At 44.5% G+C, this 23737-nt stretch overlaps 1 pseudogene; it reads left to right on the top strand.

Annotated features, from left to right (window-relative positions):
• Nucleotides 1–1939, top strand: part of LOC129841956 (NACHT, LRR and PYD domains-containing protein 3-like) — a 28078-nt pseudogene extending 26139 nt beyond the window's left edge.
• The last annotated feature ends 21798 nt before the right edge of the window (nucleotides 1940–23737 follow it).

A 23737-nucleotide genomic window follows, 5' to 3' on the forward strand; every position in this document is an offset into this window, starting at 1 on the left:
GCTCTGCTGCTCTCTTTTCTCTGCTCTCTCTTGCTCTCTCTCGCTCTCTCAGCACTCTCAGCACTCTGTTCGCTCTCTGCTCTCTCTCTCTTCTCTCTGTTCTCTGCTCTCTCTCTCTGCTCTCTTTGCTCTCTCTGTTCTCTGCTCGCTCTGCTCTCTCTTTTCTATGCTCTCTCTCTGCCCTCTCTCTTCTCCCTGCTCTCTCTCGGTCTCTGCTCTCTCTGCTCTATCTTGCTCTCTCTGCTCTCTCTCCCTCTGCTCTATCTTGCTCTCTCTGCTCCCTCTGCTCTCTCTTGCTCTCTCTGCTCTCTCTCTCTCTTGCTCTCTCTACTCTCTATGCTCTCTCTTGCTCTCTCTACTCTCTATGCTCTCTCTTGCTCTCTCTGCTCTCTCTCTGCTCTCTCTCTGCTCTCTTGCACTCTGTTCTCTCTCTGCTCTCTCTGCTCTCTCTCTGTTCTCTGCTCTGCTCTCTCTTTTCTCTGCTCGCTCTGCTGTTCTCTCTGCTCTCTCTCACTCTCTGCTCTCTCCCTCCCTGCTCTCTTCTCTTTCTCTCTGCTCTCTCTTTTCTCTGCTCTCTCTGCTCTCTCTCTTTTCTCGTCTCTCTCTGCCATATCTCTCACTTTCTGCTCTCTCTCTCTGTTCTCTCCCTTTCTGCTCTCTCATCCCTCTCTCTCTCTTCTCTCTGCCCCTTTCTGCTATCTCCCTCCCTGCTCTCTTTCTGTTCTCTGCTCTCTCTCCCTTTTCTCTGCTCTCTATGCTCTCTCTCTGCTGTCTCTTGCTCTCTCTGCTCTCACTCTCTCTCTCTGCTCTCTCCCTCTCTGCTCTCTCTTGCTCTCTCTCTCGCTCTCTCTGCTCTCCCTCTCTGCTCTCTCAGCCTGTTCTCTGCTCTCTCTCTCCCTTTTCTCTGCTCTATCTCTCACTCTCTGCTCTCTCCCTCCCTGCTCTCTTCTCTTTCTCTCTGCTCTCTTTCTCTCTGCTCTCCCTCCCTCTGCTCTCTCTGCTCTCTCTCTTTTCTCGGCTCTCTCTGCCATATCTCTCACTTTCTGCTCTCTCTCTCTGTTCTCTCCCTTTCTGCTCTCTCATCCCTCTCTCTCTTCTCTCTGCCCTCTTTCTGCTCTCTCCCTCCCTGCTCTCTTTCTGTTCTCTGCTCTCTCTCTCCCTTTTCTCTGCTCTCTGCTCTCTCTGCTCTCTCTCTTTTCTCAGCTCTCTCTGCCATATCTCTCACTTTCTGCTCTCTCTCTCTGTTCTCTCCCTTTCTGCTCTCTCATCCCTCTCTCTCTCTTCTCTCTGCCCTCTTTCTGCTCTCTCCCTCCCTGCTCTCTTTCTGTTCTCTGCTCTCTCTCTCCCTTTTCTCTGCTCTCTATGCTCTCTCTCTGCTCTCCCTCTGCTCTCTCAGCCTGTTCTCTGCTCTCTCTCCCTTTTCTCTGCTCTCTGCTCTCTCTCGCTCTCTCTGCTATCTCTCTCTCTCTCTGCTCTCTCTTGCTCTCTCTGCTCTCTATGCTCTCTCTCGCTCTCTCTGCTCTCTATTCTCTCTCTCTGCTCTCTCTTGCTCTCTGTTCTCTCTCTCTCTGCTCTCAGCACTCTCTGCTCTCTGTTCTCTCTCTGCCCTCTCTCTTCTCTCTCTCTCTGCTTTCTCTGATCTCTATCTCTCTGTTCTCTGCTCTACTTTCTGCTCTCACCCTCTCTCTCTCTGTGAAATGCTCTCTCTCTTTTCTCTGCTCTCTCTTTTCTCTGCTCTTCTCTCTCTCCCAGCCTTCTCTCTCTGTGCTCTGCTCTCTCTCTTTTCTCTGCTCTCTCTCTTTTCTCTGCTCTCTCTCTTCCCTGCTCTCTGCTCTCTCTGTGTGCTCTGCTCTTCTCTCTCTCTCTCCCACACTCTCTGCTTTCTCTCTCTCTCACTTTCTCTTTTAACAGGGGTGCAGTTTGGACAATCACCACTTGATGTCAGTGTTAAACCAGAAGTGATGAAAACAACATCACTGCAGAGAGAGAGATAGTCTAATATACTGATATACAGTGCAATCAGAAAGTATTCAGACCCCTTGACTTTTTACACATTTTGTCACGTTACAGCCTTATTCTAAAATGTCAGGGAATTTCTTTCTTCATATGTTTCTTTGAAATGTCTCGTTTAGGCTCTACCAATGTAATGTAATGTAATGCCATGCCATGCCATGTTTAGGCTCTACCAATGTCACCTCAATAACGAAAGTGAAGCACTAGCAACAGCTCTTCAGACCATCCTGAGTTACCTTTGACCTGAAGGATTCAGGAGTGAAGCTGCTCTCTGCTGGACTGGGGAATCCCCACTGTAAACTGGAGACTCTCAGGTTGGTAGGCTACTCTCACTCTCTCTGCCTGTGGAGGATCAAGTGGAGGATTTATGCACTTGACACGAAGGCAAAACTATACAACTTTCAATCCAAACTATTATTATTATTTTAAAGAAGCAACACAGGTGAGTTTGTAAAATGACTACATTCATGTACATTCCATTTTGTTTATAACAACGGTAGTCAAAATGTATAATGGAGTAAGATGGATGTTCGCGGGAAAAATATTTCACGCTACAGTCCAAGCTATATCTTCCAATGGTACAGTCCAAGCTATATCTTCCAATGGTACAGTCCAAGCTATATCTTCCAATGGTACAGTCCAAGCTATATCTTCCAATGGTACAGTCCAAGCTATATCTTCCAATGGTACAGTCCAAGTTATGTCTTCCAATGGTACAGTCCAAGCTATATCTTCCAATGGTACAGTCCAAGCTATGTCTTCCAATGGTACAGTCCAAGCTATATCTTCCAATGGTACAGTCCAAGCTATATCTTCCAATGGTACAGTCCAAGCTATGTCTTCCAATGGTGCAGTCCAAGTTATGTCTTCCAATGGTACAGTCCAAGCTATATCTTCCAATGGTACAGTCCAAGCTATGTCTTCCAATGGTACAGTCCAAGCTATATCTTCCAATGGTACAGTCCAAGCTATATCTTCCAATGGTACAGTCCAAGCTATATCTTCCAATGGTACAGTCCAAGCTATATCTTCCAATGGTACAGTCCAAGTTATGTCTTCCAATGGTGCAGTCCAAGTTATGTCTTCCAATGGTACAGTCCAAGTTATGTCTTCCAATGGTACAGTCCAAGTTATGTCTTCCAATGGTACAGTCCAAGTTATGTCTTCCAATGGTACAGTCCAAGCTATGTCTTCCAATGGTACAGTCCAAGCTATGTCTTCCAATGGTACAGTCCAAGCTATGTCTTCCAATGGTACAGTCCAAGTTATGTCTTCCAATGGTACAGTCCAAGTTATGTCTTCCAATGGTACAGTCCAAGCTATGTCTTCCAATGGTACAGTCCAAGCTATGTCTTCCAATGGTACAGTCCAAGCTATGTCTTCCAATGGTACAGTCCAAGTTATGTCTTCCAATGGTACAGTCCAAGTTATGTCTTCCAATGGTACAGTCCAAGCTATGTCTTCCAATGGTACAGTCCAAGTTATGTCTTCCAATGGTACAGTCCAAGCTATGTCTTCCAATGGTACAGTCCAAGCTATGTCTTCCAATGGTACAGTCCAAGCTATGTCTTCCAATGGTACAGTCCAAGTTATGTCTTCCAATGGTACAGTCCAAGTTATGTCTTCCAATGGTACAGTCCAAGTTATGTCTTCCAATGGTACAGTCCAAGTTATGTCTTCCAATGGTACAGTCCAAGCTATGTCTTCCAATGGTACAGTCCAAGCTATGTCTTCCAATGGTACAGTCCAAGCTATGTCTTCCAATGGTACAGTCCAAGTTATGTCTTCCAATGGTACAGTCCAAGCTATGTCTTCCAATGGTACAGTCCAAGCTATGTCTTCCAATGGTACAGTCCAAGTTATGTCTTCCAATGGTACAGTCCAAGTTATGTCTTCCAATGGTACAGTCCAAGCTATGTCTTCCAATGGTACAGTCCAAGCTATGTCTTCCAATGGTACAGTCCAAGCTATGTCTTCCAATGGTACAGTCCAAGCTATGTCTTCCAATGGTACAGTCCAAGTTATGTCTTCCAATGGTGCAGTCCAAGTTATGTCTTCCAATGGTGCAGTCCAAGTTATGTCTTCCAATGGTACAGTCCAAGTTATGTCTTCCAATGGTGCGACTGCTGTCGGCATCCAAAAATGATCCAACATGAATAAACGCTTGGAGGTAAGGATGACAGAAGTGGTGTAGTCTATTATTGATATCTACATAGCGTATTGATGTGAATCACACTGCAGCTTTCTCATTTAGCTATTTGCGCCTTAAGGATTGTGGTTGTTGTGGATGGCTGTTCACAAATCTAAATGTGTATGTGAACACCATAATGGTTGAATTGAAGAAGTTTAAGCTGCCTATCAATCATTGTTTTTGAAACCAGTGGACAGCCAGTGAAAATATGTGCTCTTGCAACAGCTGCATAGTGCGGATCCACACTAAAGTAGTTTGCCATTCAATACACTCGTGATGTAATGCAGCTGATCCTCTCTTACCTCTGGTCCCGTGTGGCTCAGTTGGTAGAGCATGGCGCTTGCAACGCCAGGGTTGTGGGTTCATTCCCCACGGGGGGACCAGGATGAATATGTATGAACTTTCCAATTTGTAAGTCGCTCTGGATAAGAGCGTCAGCTAAATGACTTAAATGTAAATGGTCTACAGATGCCTGTGATCTCACACTGGACCCAAACACAGCAAACACTGTTATTAACCCCCCCCCCCCCTTTAGGGACCCCTCCAAGCACAGAATGGGAGTGTATCTGGACTGGTCAGCCGGCACTCTGTCCTACAGAGTCTCCTCTCTATAAACACACAACCTTCTAGACCAGAGAGAGGTATAAACACACAACCTTCTAGAAATGATAGAGGTATAAACACACAACCTTCTAGACCAGATAGAGGTATAAACACACAACCTTCTAGACCAGATAGAGGTATAAACACACAACCTTCTAGACCAGATAGAGGTAAAAACACACAACCTTCTGGACCAGATAGAGGTATAAACACACAACCTTCTACACCAGATAGAGGTATAAACACACAACCTTCTAGATCAGATAGAGGTATAAACACACAACCTTCTAGACCAGATAGAGGTATAAACACACAACCTTCTAGACCAGATAGAGGTATAAACACACAACCTTCTAGACCAGATAGAGGTATAAACACACAACCTTCTGGACCAGATAGAGGTATAAACACACAACCTTCTGGACCAGATAGAGGTATAAACACACAACCTTCTACACCAGATAGAGGTATAAACACACAACCTTCTAGACCAGATAGAGGTATAAACACACAACCTTCTAGACCAGATAGAGGTATAAACACACAACCTTCTAGACCAGATAGAGGTATAAACACACAACCTTCGGTTGTGTTTAAGTCACCTTTTATGTGAGGGTATTTTCATGCATGTCTGTTTCACAGTTTATAAATGAAAGTACTTTATTTATCTAGTTCCCCCATTTGAAGAAGTCATCAGTATTCTGACCAGTTCACTTAGAGCAGTGTTTCCCAACTCCGGTCCCAGAGTAGCCTACTCCCAACAGCACACGTTATGTTGTTGCCCCGGAGGTACTGGAGGACCGGAGTTGGGAAACATGGGCTTGGAGTGTACTGAAGTAGTCAAATCTTTAATATTTAGTCCAATGTTCCTTACACGCAATGACTACATGATGTTGGTGACTCTACAAACTCAGATGCAGTTTGTTTTGGTTGTGTTTTGGATGATGTTTGGCCCCATAGGAGCCTGGAATGTAGCCTGTTAGAAGTGAAGTAGAGTAAAGAAATGACCTGCTGCTTTACCTCAGACAACAGTAACACATCGGTTATCACTAAATGACCTACTGCTTTACCTCAGACAACAGTAACACATCGGTTATCACTAAATGACCTGCTGCTTTACCTCAGACAACAGTAACACATCGGTTATCACTAAATGACCTACTGCTTTACCTCAGACAACAGTAACACATCGGTTATCACTAAATGACCTGCTGCTTTACCTCAGACAACAGTAACACATCGGTTATCACTAAATGACCTACTGCTTTACCTCAGACAACAGTAACACATCGGTTATCACTAAATGACCTGCTGCTTTACCTCAGACAACAGTAACACATCGGTTATCACTAAATGACCTACTGCTTTACCTCAGACAACAGTAATACATCGGTTATCACTAAATGACCTGCTGCTTTACCACAGACAACAGTAACATATCGGTTATCACTAAATGACCTGCTGCTTTACCTCAGACAACAGTAACACATCGGTTATCACTAAATGACCTGCTGCTTTACCTCAGACAACAGTAACACATCGGTTATCACTAAATGACCTACTGCTTTACCTCAGACAACAGTAACACATCGGTTATCACTAAATGACCTGCTGCTTTACCACAGACAACAGTAACACGTCGGTTATCACTAAATGACCTGCTGCTTTACCTCAGACAACAGTAACACATCGGTTATCACTAAATGACCTGCTGCTTTACCTCAGACAACAGTAACACGTCGGTTATCACTAAATGACCTGCTGCTTTACCTCAGACAACAGTAACACATCGGTTATCACTAAATGACCTACTGCTTTACCTCAGACAACAGTAACACATCGGTTATCACTAAATGACCTGCTGCTTTACCTCAGACAACAGTAACACATCGGTTATCACTAAATGACCTACTGCTTTACCTCAGACAACAGTAACACATCGGTTATCACTAAATGACCTGCTGCTTTACCTCAGACAACAGTAACACATCGGTTATCACTAAATGACCTGCTGCTTTACCTCAGACAACAGTAACACATCGGTTATCACTAAATGACCTGCTGCTTTACCTCAGACAACAGTAACACATCAGTTATCACTAAATGACCTGCTGCTTTACCTCAGACAACAGTAACACATCAGTTATCACTAAATGACCTGCTGCTTTACCTCAGACAACAGTAACACATCGGTTATCACTAAATGACCTGCTGCTTTACCTCAGACAACAGTAACACGTCGGTTATCACTAAATGACCTACTGCTTTACCTCAGACAACAGTAACACGTCGGTTATCACTAAATGACCTGCTGCCTTACCTCAGACAACAGTAACACATCGGTTATCACTAAATGACCTGCTGCTTTACCTCAGACAACAGTAACACGTCGGTTATCACTAAATGACCTGCTGCTTTACCTCAGACAACAGTAACACATCGGTTTTCACTAAATGAGCACTACACAACGTTTAGTACTCAGAATGGTACAAAATCACAACCTCTTTTGGTTCAATGCAACTGAGATCTTCTAGACTGAAGACAGACAACAATGACAAGACACATTTCTACAAAAATATGACATTTATTTATTCATATTTCAAGAAAATAAGTGTAACATTTAGCATTTTTACCAGAAGAAAATACAGTACAAATCCTTTCCAGCAGGAAGAGAAGTAGAGGAGGCAGCCTAGTGGTTAGAGAGTTGGGCCAGTAACCTAAAGGTAAGAATCTGTTGTTCTGCCCCTGAACTAGGCAGTTAACCCACTGTTCCCTGGTAGGCTGGCATTGTAAATAAGGATGTGTTCTTAACTAACTTGCCTAGTTAAATAAAGGTTAACTTTAATAAAAGGAGAGGGGAGCCGGTGGATATGGAGACTGTGGGGTTTGTCTCTCACAATCCAAAGCGGGACACAAGCTTCTCCTGATCAGCCAGGTCTTTCTGTACCTTCTTCCTCATGTAGAATATGGGACAGAGGGAGAGAAGCATGAACATGAACTTAATAATAATCATCATCAGCCATTTAGAAGAAGCTTTTATCCAAAACATACATTTAACGTACGGGTGGTCCCGGGAATCAAACCCACTATCCTGGCATTTAACGTACGGGTGGTCCCGGGAATCAAACCCACTATCCTGGCATTTAACGTACGGGTGGTCCCGGGAATCAAACCCACTATCCTGGCATTTAACGTACGGGTGGTCCCGGGAATCAAACCCACTATCCTGGCATTTAACGTACGGGTGGTCCCGGGAATCAAACCCACTATCCTGCCATTTAACGTACGGGTGGTCCCGGGAATCAAACCCACTATCCTGCCATTTAACGTACGGGTGGTCCCGGGAATCAAACCCACTATCCTGGCATTTAACGTACGGGTGGTCCCGGGAATCAAACCCACTATCCTGGCATTTAACGTACGGGTGGTCCCGGGAATCAAACCCACTATCCTGGCATTTAACGTACGGGTGGTCCCGGGAATCAAACCCACTATCCTGGTATTTAACGTACAGGTGGTCCCGGGAATCAAACCCACTATCCTGGCATTTAACGTACGGGTGGTCCCGGGAATCAAACCCACTATCCTGGCATTTAACGTAAGGGTGGTCCCGGGGATCAAACCCACTATCCTGGCATTTAACGTACGGGTGGCCCCGGGAATCAAACCCACTATCCTGGCATTTAACGTACGGGTGGTCCCGGGGATCAAACCCACTATCCTGGCATTTAACGTACGGGTGGTCCCGGGAATCAAACCCACTATCCTGGCATTGCAAGCACCACGCTCTACAAACTGAACTACATTTAGTGACTTCCATTCAACTACACGTTTCCATTCAACTACACACTGACTTTACATTCAACTACACGTTTCCATTCAACTACACACTGTCTTTACATTCAACTACACGTTTCCATTCAACTACACACTGACTTTCCATTCAACTACACGTTTCCATTCAACTACACACTGACTTTCCATTCAACTACACGTTTCCATTCAACTACACACTGACTTTCCATTCAACTACACGTTTCCATTCAACTACACACTGACTTTCCATTCAACTAAACGTTTCCATTCAACTACACACTGACTTTACATTCAACTACACGTTTCCATTCAACTACACACTGACTTTACATTCAACTACACGTTTCCATTCAACTACACACTGACTTTACATTCAACTAAACGTTTCCATTCAACTAAACGTTTCCATTCAACTAAACGTTTCCATTCAACTACACACTGACTTTACATTCAACTACACGTTTCCATTCAACTACACACTGGCTTTACATTCAACTACACGTTTCCATTCAACTAAACGTTTCCATTCAACTAAACGTTTCCATTCAACTACACACTGGCTTTACATTCAACTAACCGTTTCCATTCAACTAAACGTTTCCATTCAACTAAACGTTTCCATTCAACTACACACTGACTTTACATTCAACTAAACGTTTCCATTCAACTACACACTGACTTTTCATTCAACTAAACGTTTACATTCAACTACACACTGACTTTGCATTCAACTAAACGTTTCCATTCAACTACACACTGACTTTACATTCAACTAAACGTTTCCATTCAACTACACACTGACTTTACATTCAACTAAACGTTTCCATTCAACTACACGCTGACTTTGCATTCAACTAAACGTTTCCATTCAACTACACACTGACTTTACATTCAACTAAACGTTTCCATTCAACTACACACTGACTTTACATTCAACTAAACGTTTCCATTCAACTACACACTGACTTTGCATTCAACTAAACGTTTCCATTCAACTACACACTGACTTTACATTCAACTAAACGTTTCCATTCAACTAAACGTTTCCATTCAACTACACACTGACTTTGCATTCAACTAAACGTTTCCATTCAACTACACACTGACTTTACATTCAACTAAACGTTTCCATTCAACTACACACTGACTTTACATTCAACTAAACGTTTCCATTCAACTACACACTGACTTTACATTCAACTAAACGTTTCCATTCAACTACACACTGACTTTACATTCAACTAAACGTTTCCATTCAACTAAACGTTTCCATTCAACTACACACTGACTTTACATTCAACTAAAGTAGGCAAAAACAACCACACATCACAATCATTGCAAGTAAAACGTTCCAGAAAAATAGCAGCTATCTGAAGGGGTCCGTTTTTCAGACAGATGTGCAGAGACAGCTGTTCTAAACATCAAGGAAGTCACACGTCACATGACTACAACTATTTAATACGACCATTGTTGAGAGACTCCCTTCCTTTGGATACTGTTTACCCTCCGTTACTCAGCAACTCTACAAACAGTTAGCAGTGTGCCTCAGCCCATGTTTTTAAGAGACTGCTGCTCTGACAGCTTGGTTACTGGGGCGCTGAACTGGCAACATCTAGTTTGTGTGTGTTAGTGTGTAGTGTGTGTAACATATATGTTGATGTGTAGTTCAGAGTGGGTCTATCTGTAACATATATGTTGATGTGTATTTCAGAGTGGGTCTATCTGTAACATATATGTTGATGTGTATTTCAGAGTGGGTCTATGTGTAACATGTATGTTGATGTGTAGTTCAGAGTGGGTCTATCTGTGGTAGTTGTCCAACATGAGTGTCTGCTGCTGGTACAGACATTGCACATTTAGGTGCATTAAAGTTTCCCTGCACTGCATTTCAAAAGTGAATATAGAGAACCTCCCATTTCAGAAGTGAATATAGAGTATCTCCCATTTCAGAAGTGAATATATAGTATCTCCCATTTCAGAAGTGAATATATAGTATCTCCCATTTCAGAAGTGAATATATAGTATCTCCCATTTCAGAAGTGAATATATAGTATCTCCCATTTCAGAAGTGAATATAGAGTATCTCCCATTTCAGAAGTGAATATATAGTATCTCCCATTTCAGAAGTGAATATATAGTATCTCCCATTTCAGAAGTGAATATATAGTATCTCCCATTTCAGAAGTGAATATATAGTATCTCCCATTTCAGAAGTGAATATATAGTATCTCCCATTTCAGAAGTGAATATAGAGTATCTCCCATTTCAGAAGTGAATATAGAGTATCTCCCATTTCAGAAGTGAATATATAGTATCTCCCATTTCAGAAGTGAATATATAGCATCTACCATTTCAGAAGTGAATATAGAGTATCTCCCATTTCAGAAGTGAATATATAGTATCTCCCATTTCAGAAGTGAATATATAGTATCTCCCATTTCAGAAGTGAATATATAGTCTCTCCCATTTCAGAAGTGAATATAGAGTATCTCCCATTTCAGAAGTGAATATATAGTATCTCCCATTTCAGAAGTGAATATATAGCATCTACTATTTCAGAAGTGAATATAGTGTATCTCCCATTTCAGAATTGAATATATAGCATCTACCATTTCAGAAGTGAATATAGAGTATCTCCCATTTCAGAAGTGAATATAGAGTATCTCCCATTTCAGAAGTGAATATATAGTACCTCCCATTTCAGAAATGTCACCTATGTATTTATTTACCTAAGTTATCTTTAGATTGTAAACAAACTTGGAGCTTGACATCACCCTTCGAGAATAGTCATATTAACGATGTACCGGCAAAGTAACTTTCAAACACACACATTTGTATACTAACTGTAAAAAATATATATTTACAAAAAACAAGGTGACCCCTGAAAGCCAGATGGAGAATGATAGATTAGACGCTCATTCGGTCTTTATATTACTTTAGTATAGGCTATGCTGCAGCAAATGTAGTCCTGTCTTTCACATCAGCCTGGAGCATGAAAGCGAGTTCAGTTTACTTGAGTGGCCCGTGCAGTCCCCAGAGTTCAGTTTACTTGAGTGGCCCGTGCAGTCCCCAGACTTCAGTTTACTTGAGTGGCCCGTGCAGTCCCCAGACTTCAGTTTACTTGAGTGGCCCGTGCAGTCCCCAGAGTTCAGTTTACTTGAGTGGCCCGTGCAGTCCCCAGACTTCAGTTTACTTGAGTGGCCCGTGCAGTCCCCAGACTTCAGTTTACTTGAGTGGCCCGTGCAGTCCCCAGACTTCAGTTTACTTGAGTGGCCCGTGCAGTCCCCAGAGTTCAGTTTACTTGAGTGGCCCGTGCAGTCCCCAGACTTCAGTTTACTTGAGTGGCCCGTGCAGTCCCCAGACTTCAGTTTACTTGAGTGGCACGTGCAGTCCCCAGACTTCAGTTTACTTGAGTGGCCCGTGCAGTCCCCGGACTTCAGTTTACTTGAGTGGCCCGTGCAGTCCCCAGACTTCAGTTTACTTGAGTGGCCCGTGCAGTCCCCAGACTTCAGTTTACTTGAGTGGCCCGTGCAGTCCCCAGACTTCAGTTTACTTGAGTGGCCCGTGCAGTCCCCAGACTTCAGTTTACTTGAGTGGCCCGTGCAGTCCCCAGACTTCAGTTTACTTGAGTGGCCCGTGCAGTCCCCAGACTTCAGTTTACTTGAGTGGCCCGTGCAGTCCCCGGACTTCAGTTTACTTGAGTGGCCCGTGCAGTCCCCAGACTTCAGTTTACTTGAGTGGCCCGTGCAGTCCCCAGACTTCAGTTTACTTGAGTGGCCCGTGCAGTCCCCAGACTTCAGTTTACTTGAGTGGCCTGTGCAGTCCCCAGACTTCAGTTTACTTGAGTGGCCCGTGCAGTCCCCAGACTTCAGTTTACTTGAGTGGCCCGTGCAGTCCCCAGACTTCATTCCACAGAGGACAGAGTGTTTGCGGGTGTTGTGGTTTTTCTTTTCAATTAAGATCTAGACAACCAGGTGAGGTACAAGGTTGGAGCGAAAACCCGCAAACACTCCGTGGAATGAGTTTGACAAGTGCAATAGAGCATCATTAGGATGAGATGGAACACTCCGTGGAATGAGTTTGACAAGTGCAATAGAGCATCATTAGGATGAGATGGAACACTCCGTGGAATGAGTTTGACAAGAGCATCATTAGGATGAGATGGAACACTCCGTGGAATGAGTTTGACAAGAGCAACAGAGCATCATTAGGATGAGATGGAACACTCCGTGGAATGAGTTTGACAAGTGCAACAGAGCATCATTAGGATGAGATGGAACACTCCGTGGAATGAGTTTGACAAGTGCAATAGAGCATCATTAGGATGAGATGGAACACTCCGTGGAATGAGTTTGACGAGTGCAACAGAGCATCATTAGGATGAGATGGAACACTCCGTGGGATGAGTTTGACAAGAGCAACAGAGCTTCATTAGGATGAGATGGAACACTCCGTGGAATGAGTTTGACAAGTGCAATAGAGCATCATTAGGATGAGATGGAACACTCCGTGGAATGAGTTTGACAAGTGCCATAGAGCATCATTAGGATGAGATGGAACAGTCCGTGGGATGAGGTTGACAAGTGCAACAGAGCATCATTAGGATGAGATGGAACACTCCGTGGGATGAGGTTGACAAGTGCCATAGAGCATCATTAGGATGAGATGGAACACTCTGTGGAATGAGTTTGACAAGTCCAACAGAGCATCATTAGGATGAGATGGAACGGGCTGTTCACAGCGCGAATGTACTGCTGTCCAACCTGCAGCAACTACGTGATACCATCATGGCGTCAGCATGGACCAACATCCCTGTGAAACCTTCCGACACCTTGTAGAATGCCCCTAATAATTTAGGCTGTTCTGGAGGTAAAGTTGGGCCCGATCCGGTACAAGATGGGTGTACCTAATAAACGGTCCGGTGAGTGTAGAGCACTTCTACCCTCAGCTGTGAGGGCAAACAAGAATAGAAGAACCAACACGCAAACACATTTTTCATTGTGAAATAACTAGAAAAAATCAATGACAAAAAGAGAAGTGGAAGTCCATCAGTGTCCATCTACGTGTTTCTACTGTTCTAGTGACGGTGAGAAAGAGCTCCCACTGGACACCTGTTTCAACATGGTAAGAGTCTCTGTTACTGGACTCCTGTTTCAACATGGTAAGAGTCTCTGTTACTGGACTCCTGTTTCAACATGATAAGAGTCTCTGTTACTGGACCCCTGTTTCAACATGATAAGAGTCTCTGACTGGACTCCTGTTTCAACATGATAAGAGACTCTGACTGGACTCCTGTTTCAACATGGTAAGAGTCTCTGTTACTGGACTCCTGTTTCAACATGATAAGAGTCTCTGACTGGACTCCTGTTTCAACATGATAAGAGTCTCTGTTACTGGACTCCTGTTTCAACATGGTTAAGAGTCTCTGTTACTGGACTCCTGTTTCAACATGATAAGAGTCTCTGACTGGACTCCTGTTTCAACATGATAAGAGTCTCTGTTACTGGACTCCTGTTTCAACATGGTAAGAGTCTCTGTTACTGGACTCCTGTTTCAACATGGTAAGAGTCTCTGACTGGACTCCTGTTTCAACATGATAAGAGTCTCTGTTACTGGACTCCTGTTTCAACATGATAAGAGTCTCTGACTGGACTCCTGTTTCAACATGATAAGAGTCTCTGACTGGACTCCTGTTTCAACATGATAAGAGTCTCTGTTACTGGACTCCTGTTTCAACATGGTAAGAGTCTCTGTTACTGGACTCCTGTTTCAACATGATAAGAGTCTCTGACTGGACTCCTGTTTCAACATGGTAAGAGTCTCTGACTGGACTCCTGTTTCAACATGATAAGAGTCTCTGTTACTGGACTCCTGTTTCAACATGATAAGAGTCTCTGACTGGACTCCTGTTTCAACATGGTAAGAGTCTCTGTTACTGGACCCCTGTTTCAACATGATAAGAGTCTCTGACTGGACTCCTGTTTCAACATGGTAAGAGTCTCTGGCTGGACTCCTGTTTCAACATGGTAAGAGTCTATGTTACTGGACTCCTGTTTCAACATGGTAAGAGTCTCTGACTGGACTCCTGTTTCAACATGGTAAGAGTCTCTGACTGGACTCCTGTTTCAACATGATAAGAGTCTCTGGCTGGACTCCTGTTTCAACATGATAAGAGTCTCTGACTGGACTCCTGTTTCAACATGGTAAGAGTCTGTTACTGGACTCCTGTTTCAACATGGTAAGAGTCTCTGTTACTGGACCCCTGTTTCAACATGGTAAGAGTCTCTGTTACTGGACTCCTGTTTCAACATGGTTAAGAGTCTCTGACTGGACTCCTGTTTCAACATGATAAGAGTCTCTGACTGGACTCCTGTTTCAACATGATAAGAGTCTCTGACTGGACTCCTGTTTCAACATGATAAGAGTCTCTGACTGGACTCCTGTTTCAACATGGTAAGAGTCTCTGACTGGACTCCTGTTTCAACATGGTAAGAGTCTCTGTTACTGGACCCCTGTTTCAACATGGTAAGAGTCTCTGTTACTGGACTCCTGTTTCAACATGGTAAGAGTCTCTGACTGGACCCCTGTTTCAACATGATAAGAGTCTCTGTTACTGGACTCCTGTTTCAACATGGTTAAGAGTCTCTGACTGGACTCCTGTTTCAACATGGTTAAGAGTCTCTGACTGGACTCCTGTTTCAACATGATAAGAGTCTCTGTTACTGGACCCCTGTTTCAACATGGTAAGAGTCTCTGACTGGACTCCTGTTTCAACATGGTAAGAGTCTCTGTGACTGGACTCCTGTTTCAACATGGTAAGAGTCTCTGTGACTGGACTCCTGTTTCAACATGGTAAGAGTCTCTGTTACTGGACTCCTGTTTCAACATGGTAAGAGTCTCTGACTGGACTCCTGTTTCAACATGGTAAGAGTCTCTGTGACTGGACTCCTGTTTCAACATGGTAAGAGTCTCTGACTGGACTCCTGTTTCAACATGGTAAGAGTCTCTGTTACTGGACTCCTGTTTCAACATGATAAGAGTCTCTGACTGGACTCCTGTTTCAACATGATAAGAGTCTCTGACTGGACTCCTGTTTCAACATGGTAAGAGTCTCTGTTACTGGACTCCTGTTTCAACATGATAAGAGTCTCTGACTGGACTCCTGTTTCAACATGGTAAGAGTCTCTGACTGGACTCCTGTTTCAACATGGTTAAGAGTCTCTGACTGGACTCCTGTTTCAACATGATAAGAGTCTCTGTTACTGGACTCCTGTTTCAACATGATAAGAGTCTCTGACTGGACTCCTGTTTCAACATGGTAAGAGTCTCTGACTAGACTCCTGTTTCAACATGATAAGAGTCTCTGACTGGACTCCTGTTTCAACATGATAAGAGTCTCTGTTACTGGACTCCTGTTTCAACATGGTAAGAGTCTCTGACTGGACTCCTGTTTCAACATGGTTAAGAGTCTCTGACTGGACTCCTGTTTCAACATGATAAGAGTCTCTGTTACTGGACTCCTGTTTCAACATGATAAGAGTCTCTGACTGGACTCCTGTTTCAACATGGTAAGAGTCTCTGACTAGACTCCTGTTTCAACATGATAAGAGTCTCTGACTGGACTCCTGTTTCAACATGGTAAGAGTCTCTGTTACTGGACTCCTGTTTCAACATGATAAGAGTCTCTGACTGGACTCCTGTTTCAACATGGTAAGAGTCTCTGACTGGACTCCTGTTTCAACATGATAAGAGTCTCTGTTACTGGACTCCTGTTTCAACATGATAAGAGTCTCTGTTACTGGACTCCTGTTTCAACATGATAAGAGTCTCTGACTGGACTCCTGTTTCAACATGATAAGAGTCTCTGTTACTGGACTCCTGTTTCAACATGATAAGAGTCTCTGACTGGACTCCTGTTTCAACATGGTAAGAGTCTCTGACTGGACTCCTGTTTCAACATGGTAAGAGTCTCTGTTACTGGACTCCTGTTTCAACATGATAAGAGTCTCTGACTGGACTCCTGTTTCAACATGATAAGAGTCTCTGTTACTGGACTCCTGTTTCAACATGGTAAGAGTCTCTGTTACTGGACTCCTGTTTCAACATGATAAGAGTCTCTGTTACTGGACTCCTGTTTCAACATGGTAAGAGTCTCTGTTACTGGACTCCTGTTTCAACATGATAAGAGTCTCTGTTACTGGACTCCTGTTTCAACATGATAAGAGTCTCTGACTGGACTCCTGTTTCAACATGATAAGAGTCTCTGACTGGACTCCTGTTTCAACATGATAAGAGTCTCTGTTACTGGACTCCTGTTTCAACATGATAAGAGTCTCTGACTGGACTCCTGTTTCAACATGATAAGAGTCTCTGACTGGACTCCTGTTTCAACATGATAAGAGTCTCTGTTACTGGACTCCTGTTTCAACATGATAAGAGTCTCTGACTGGACTCCTGTTTCAACATGATAAGAGTCTCTGTTACTGGACTCCTGTTTCAACATGATAAGAGTCTCTGTTACTGGACTCCTGTTTCAACATGATAAGAGTCTCTGACTGGACTCCTGTTTCAACATGATAAGAGTCTCTGACTGGACTCCTGTTTCAACATGATAAGAGTCTCTGTTACTGGACTCCTGTTTCAACATGATAAGAGTCTCTGACTGGACTCCTGTTTCAACATGATAAGAGTCTCTGACTGGACTCCTGTTTCAACATGGTTAAGAGTCTCTGACTGGACTCCTGTTTCAACATGGTAAGAGACTCTGACTGGACTCCTGTTTCAACATGGTAAGAGTCTCTGTTACTGGACTCCTGTTTCAACATGGTAAGAGTCTCTGTTACTGGACTCCTGTTTCAACATGGTAAGAGTCTCTGTTACTGGACTCCTGTTTCAACATGATAAGAGTCTCTGACTGGACTCCTGTTTCAACATGGTAAGAGTCTCTGACTGGACTCCTGTTTCAACATGATAAGAGTCTCTGTTACTGGACTCCTGTTTCAACATGGTAAGAGTCTCTGTTACTGGACTCCTGTTTCAACATGATAAGAGTCTCTGTTACTGGACTCCTGTTTCAACATGGTAAGAGTCTCTGACTGGACTCCTGTTTCAACATGGTAAGAGTCTCTGTTACTGGACTCCTGTTTCAACATGGTAAGAGTCTCTGTTACTGGACTCCTGTTTCAACATGATAAGAGTCTCTGACTGGACTCCTGTTTCAACATGATAAGAGTCTCTGACTGGACTCCTGTTTCAACATGGTAAGAGACTCTGACTGGACTCCTGTTTCAACATGGTAAGAGTCTCTGACTGGACTCCTGTTTCAACATGGTTAAGAGTCTCTGGCAGCTCCTCGGGATGTTATGGCTTCTGGTCGTGCCTTTAGTGTGGGGGGGGGGGGGGGTTCACTCCAGTAAGACCCCTTTTTACCCAGTCTATTTGACTGGTTTTCACTCTCCTCAGAGGATCCTCCCCATCTGTAGAATCACCGAGGACAGCTGGACTACCAGGGACATCCACAACTCCAACTTGACCCACAGGCACATAGTCTGTGTCATCTGAATTGGATACCTCAGATTCTGAGTCAGAGGCACCAATGGCTTCTTCAACCAGCATCTGTAAAATCATGTTGGTTGTATATCTGGCAACATTCCAATGAGCCATTTACAACACAGTGAATAGTGAAACACAAAAAGGTAGACAGTAGTTGTATACGCGTTTCAATCATTTGAAAAGTAAAACTCATAAAACATATTGTGGTTTTCCAAATACTCCAATTATTTTAGAATTAGTGTGGCTAAGTTTAGACCCCCCCTCCCACATTCTCCTAGTCATCTTTCAACTACGCCCCTACCCACACCCCCCTCTCTGATTAGCTGGCTGATTACATTTTTGGAGGAAAACATTATATCCGACCAACCAACAAACTAAGATGAAGATCAGGCTAGATAGCTATTATTATTATTATTATTATTATATAGTCTACATTTCTCTCTAACTTCTGTAATGATGGACGTGCAAAGTTATAGAATATTTTTTTATCTGAAGACATCAAATATTTTGTAAGGTCAAATTTTTGTAAAATACTTCCATGTATCAGATGATGAGCAAAATTGTCTTCCAGTATTGGGAAATTGTTGACTGCAGATGTGTTGTCCATTGTAAATATATTCCTGACTGGAAAAATGTACTAGGATCAAAGGTTCATATAAAATTCCATGAGAAATCGATATGGGTCATTTTTTACCCGAAATATGCAAACATGGGGTAGTAATGCAAAAACTCCTTTAATCAATGAGTTAAAAAGGAGAAACGAAAACGGTGATTAACGAACATTAAAAACAAGATACTTAATTCATACTTTATTAATTACACAGATTTTATTGTTGCAGCAAACAGAAAGGTCAGTTTCAGTGTAATGGATTCCATAGGAAATACCTATGGGTCATATTTGATCCACATATGAAAACTAGGGTCAGTCATGCAAAAACTATTTTTACTTTAAAAACAATAAGAAATAAAAAAACTAAACTGTGATGTTGGAACGTTAAAGACACATTGTTTAAGGAATTCCTGGAATATTAGATGATGACATTTTTGGGGGGATCAATACAGCAAAAAACCATATGCATCCCCGGGTTTTAAAACGCTCATCTGTGACCCTGCTCTTACACGCTGAGAATCACAGACCTGAGGGAGAGCAACTGTCACGTTCTGACCATAGTTCTTTTGTATTTTCTTTGTTTTAGTATGGTCAGGGCGTGAGTTGGGTGGGTTATCTATGTTTCGTGTTTCTATGTTGGGTTTGTCGTTTGGCCTGATATGGTTCTCAATCAGAGGCAGGTGTTTGTCATTGTCACTGATTGGGAACCATATTTAGGTAGCCTGTTTTTGTATTGTGGGTGGTGGGTGATTGTTCCTGTTATGGTGTTCCTGTTTGTGTGTTCCTGTTCGTGTGTTCCTATGTTCTGTGTTCACTATTTCGGGACTGTAGTGTCTTCGGTTATTTTTGTCAGTTTATTGTTTTTGTTCGTTCTTGAAAGTATTCTAATAAATATGAATACTCATCACGCTGCATCTTGGTCCGACATTTCTTACTCCTCAGATGAGGAGGATGAAGACTACCGTTACACCAGGACCCTATAAATGTAGTGGGGGAGGAGTCTTATAACCCCTCCCCTTCTATTAATACAACATAAGCATAATCAATTATTATAATACATCAATCATTTGGTGCAGCCCCTATCATGACCCCAAGGTGACCCCATCGAAAGGCCATACAAGTAAATGATGAGCCACACTTGTCCCTCTTCACGACTCAAGATATTGTAGCTGGCGAAGAGTTGACTTCTGGTTACGGTGATTCAGACTTGCCATGGAGAACACAGGTGAGGAACTTTCTTTTTTAAGACGAAATTACCACCCATCTTGGAAGAGCCGGGATGATGAGCAATTCACTACCCTGTCATGCAATATGTTGTAATGCAGACAGTATCGCTTAATAACTTTTCAGTGATACCCATCCCGGATCCGGGAGCATCCTCATCAAAAAAGCTGACTAGCATAGCCTAGCCTAAAGGGACAGGGATATCATATAATATAATTTTCATGAAATCACAAGTCCAATACAGCAAATGAAAGATAAACATCTTGTGAATCCAGCCATCATTTCTGATTTTTAAAATGTTTTACAGAGAAAACACAATATGTATTTATATTAGCTAACCACAATAGCCAAAGACTCAACCGCATATTTTCACCATGTTTCTACCGCATAGGTAGCTATCACAAAACCGACAAAATAGGGATATAATTAGTCACTAACCAAGAAACAACTTCATCAGATGACAGTCTTATAACATGTTATACAATACATTTATGTTTTGTTCGAAAATGTGCATATTTAGAGCTACAAATCCTGACTATACATTGTGAATACGTAGCATCAATTCACCAGAATCTCCAGAGATATTTTGGACACTCACCTAATCTGACCAAAGAACTCATCATAAACTTTACATAAAAATACTTGTTGTATGGCAAATGAAAGATACACTGGTTCTTAATGCAACCGCCGTGTTAGATTTTTTAAAATAACTTACCATAACAAACAGCTTGCGTTATTGCGAGACAGCGCTCGCCAAAACGGCAGAGAATAGGAATCAACATTTTCCACAGAAATACGAAATAACATGATAAATTGTTCTTACTTTTGCTGAGCTTCCATCAGAATCTTGTACAAGGAGTCCTTGGTCCAGAATAAATCGTTGTTTGGTTTTAGAATGTCCTTTTCTTCTGTCGAATTCGTGCCAACAATGCTTGCCAAGGTTGATAACGTTCCCACCCTCTCTTGACGCTGTCACGATCGTGTGGAGGAGAGACGGACCAAAACGCAGCATGAGGAAAATAAGCCATCTTCTTTTTATTATAGAAGAAGGCAAAACGAAACAAAACACTTACAAACTACCAAAACAACAAACGATCGTGAAGCTAAATAACGTAGTGCACACACACAGGCTACAAACGTTCTACATAGACAATTCCCCACAACAAACTAAAGCCTATGGCTACCTTAAATATGGCTCCCAATCAGAGACAACAGAAACCAGCTGTCTCTAATTGGGAACCCATTCAGGCAACCATAGACTTTCCTAGACAACTACACACAACATAGACACAGCTAGACAACTATACTAAACATAAAGCCAACTACTCTAAATAAACCCCCTAAACCTTACAATTACCCTGGACACTACAAAACCCACATAAATACCCATGTCACACCCTGACCTAACTAAAATAATAAAGAAAACAAAGAATACTAAGGCCAGGGCGTGACATAGCCCCCCCCCCTTAAGGTGCGAACTCCGGGCGCACCAGCACAAAGTCTAGGGGAGGGCCTGGGTGGGCATCTGACCACGGTGGTGGCTCAGGCTCAGGGCGAGGTCCCCACCCCACCATAGTCAATCCCAGCTTATATCTCCCCCTACAAATGACCACCCTCATATTACCCCCACTTAATCTTTTGGGTAACATCGACACAAGGGGCAGCACCGGGATAAGGGGCAGCACCGGGAAAAGGGGCAACACCGGGATGAGGGACGGCAGCTCCGGGCTGAGGGACGGCAGCTCCGGGCTGAGGGACGGCAGCTCCGGGCTGAGGGACGGCAGCTCCGGGCTGAGGGACGGCAGCTCCGGACTGGCTGGCGGATCCTGGCTGGCTGACGGCTCTGGCTGGTCATGGCTGGCTGACGGCTCTGGCTGGTCATGGCTGGCTGACGGCTCTGGCTGGTCATGGCTGGCTGACGGCTCTGGCTGGTCATGGCTGGCTGACGGCTCTGGCTGGTCATGGCTCGCGGAAGGCTCTGGCTGATCCGGTCTGGCGGAAGGCTCTGGCTGATCCGGTCTGGCGGAAGGCTCTGGCTGATCCGGTCTGGCGGAAGGCTCTGGCTGATCCGGTCTGGCGGAAGGCTCTGGCTGATCCGGTCTGGCGGAAGGCCCTGGCTGATCCGGTCTGGCGGAAGGCTCTGGCTGATCCGGTCTGGCGGAAGGCTCTGGCTGATCCGGTCTGGCGGAAGGCTCTGGCTGATCCTGTCTGGCGGACGGCTCTAGCGGCTCCTGTCTGGCGGACGGCTCTAGCGGCTCCTGTCTGGCGGACGGCTCTGTAGGCTCATGGCAGACGGGCAGTTCAGACGGCGTAGGGCAGACGGGCAGTTCAGGCGCCGCTGGGCAGACGGGCAGTTCAGGCGCCGCTGGGCAGACGGGCAGTTCAGGCGCCGCTGGGCAGACGGGCAGTTCAGGCGCCGCTGGGCAGACGGGCAGTTCAGGCGCCGCTGGGCAGACGGCACCATTAGGCCTGGTGCGTGGTACCGGAACTGGAGGTACCGGGCTAATGACACGCACCTTAAGGCTAGTGCGGGGAACAACAACAGGGCACACTGAGTTCTCAAAGCGCACTATATGCCTGGTGCGTGGTACCGGACTGAGGGCACGCACCTCAGGACAAGTGCGGGGAGAAATAACAGTGTGTACAGGACTCAGGAGACGCACAGGTGGCTTAGTGCGTGGTGCCGGAACTGGAGGCACTGGGCTGGAGACACGCACCATAGGGAGAGTGCGTGGAGGAGGAACAGGGCTCTGAAAACGCACTGAAAGCCTGGTGCGTGGTGTAGGCACTGGTGGTACTAGGCTGGGGCGGGAAGGTGGCGCCGGATATACCGGACCGTGAAGGAGGACACGTGCTCTTGAGCACCGAGCCTCCCCAACCTTACCAGGTTGAATGGTCCCCGTAGCCCTGCCAGTGCGGCGAGGTGGAATAGCCCGCACTGGGCTATGCAGGCGAACCGGGGACACCACCTGCAAGGCTGGTGCCATGTACGCCGGCCCGAGGAGACGTACTGGAGACCAGATACGTTGGGCCGGCTTCATGGCACTCGGCTCGATGCCCAACCTAGCCCTCCCAGTGCGGCAAGGTGGAATAGCCCGCACTGGGCTAAGCACGCGTACTGGGGACACCGTGCGCTTTACCGCATAACACGGTGTCTGACCAGTACGACGCCCTCTTACTCCACGGCAAGCCCGGGGAGTTGGCTCAGGTATCCAACCCGGCTTCGCCACACTCCCCTTTAGCCCCCCCCCCCCCCCCAAGAAATTTTTGGGTGTTACTCACGGGCTTCCAGCCACTCTGCCTTGCCTTTGCCTCATAAAACCGCCTCTCCGTTTTCGCTGCCTCCAGCTCCGCTTTGGGACGGCGATATTCCCCTGGCTGAGTCCAGGGTCCTTTGCCGTCCAGGATCTCCTCCCATGTCCATGAGTCCTGTTTACTTTGCCGCTGTTGTTGGTTCCGATCATGCTGCTTGATCCTGTTGTGGTGGGGAATTCTGTCACGATCGTGTGGAGGAGAGACGGACCAAAACGCAGCATGAGGAAAATAAGCCATCTTCTTTTTATTATAGAAGAAGGCAAAACGAAACAAAACACTTACAAACTACCAAAACAACAAACGATCGTGAAGCTAAATAACGTAGTGCACACACACAGGCTACAAACGTTCTACATAGACAATTCCCCACAACAAACTAAAGCCTATGGCTACCTTAAATATGGCTCCCAATC

This window comes from Salvelinus fontinalis, unplaced genomic scaffold, assembly GCF_029448725.1.
Source record: "Salvelinus fontinalis isolate EN_2023a unplaced genomic scaffold, ASM2944872v1 scaffold_0004, whole genome shotgun sequence".
NCBI lineage: Eukaryota > Metazoa > Chordata > Actinopteri > Salmoniformes > Salmonidae > Salvelinus > Salvelinus fontinalis.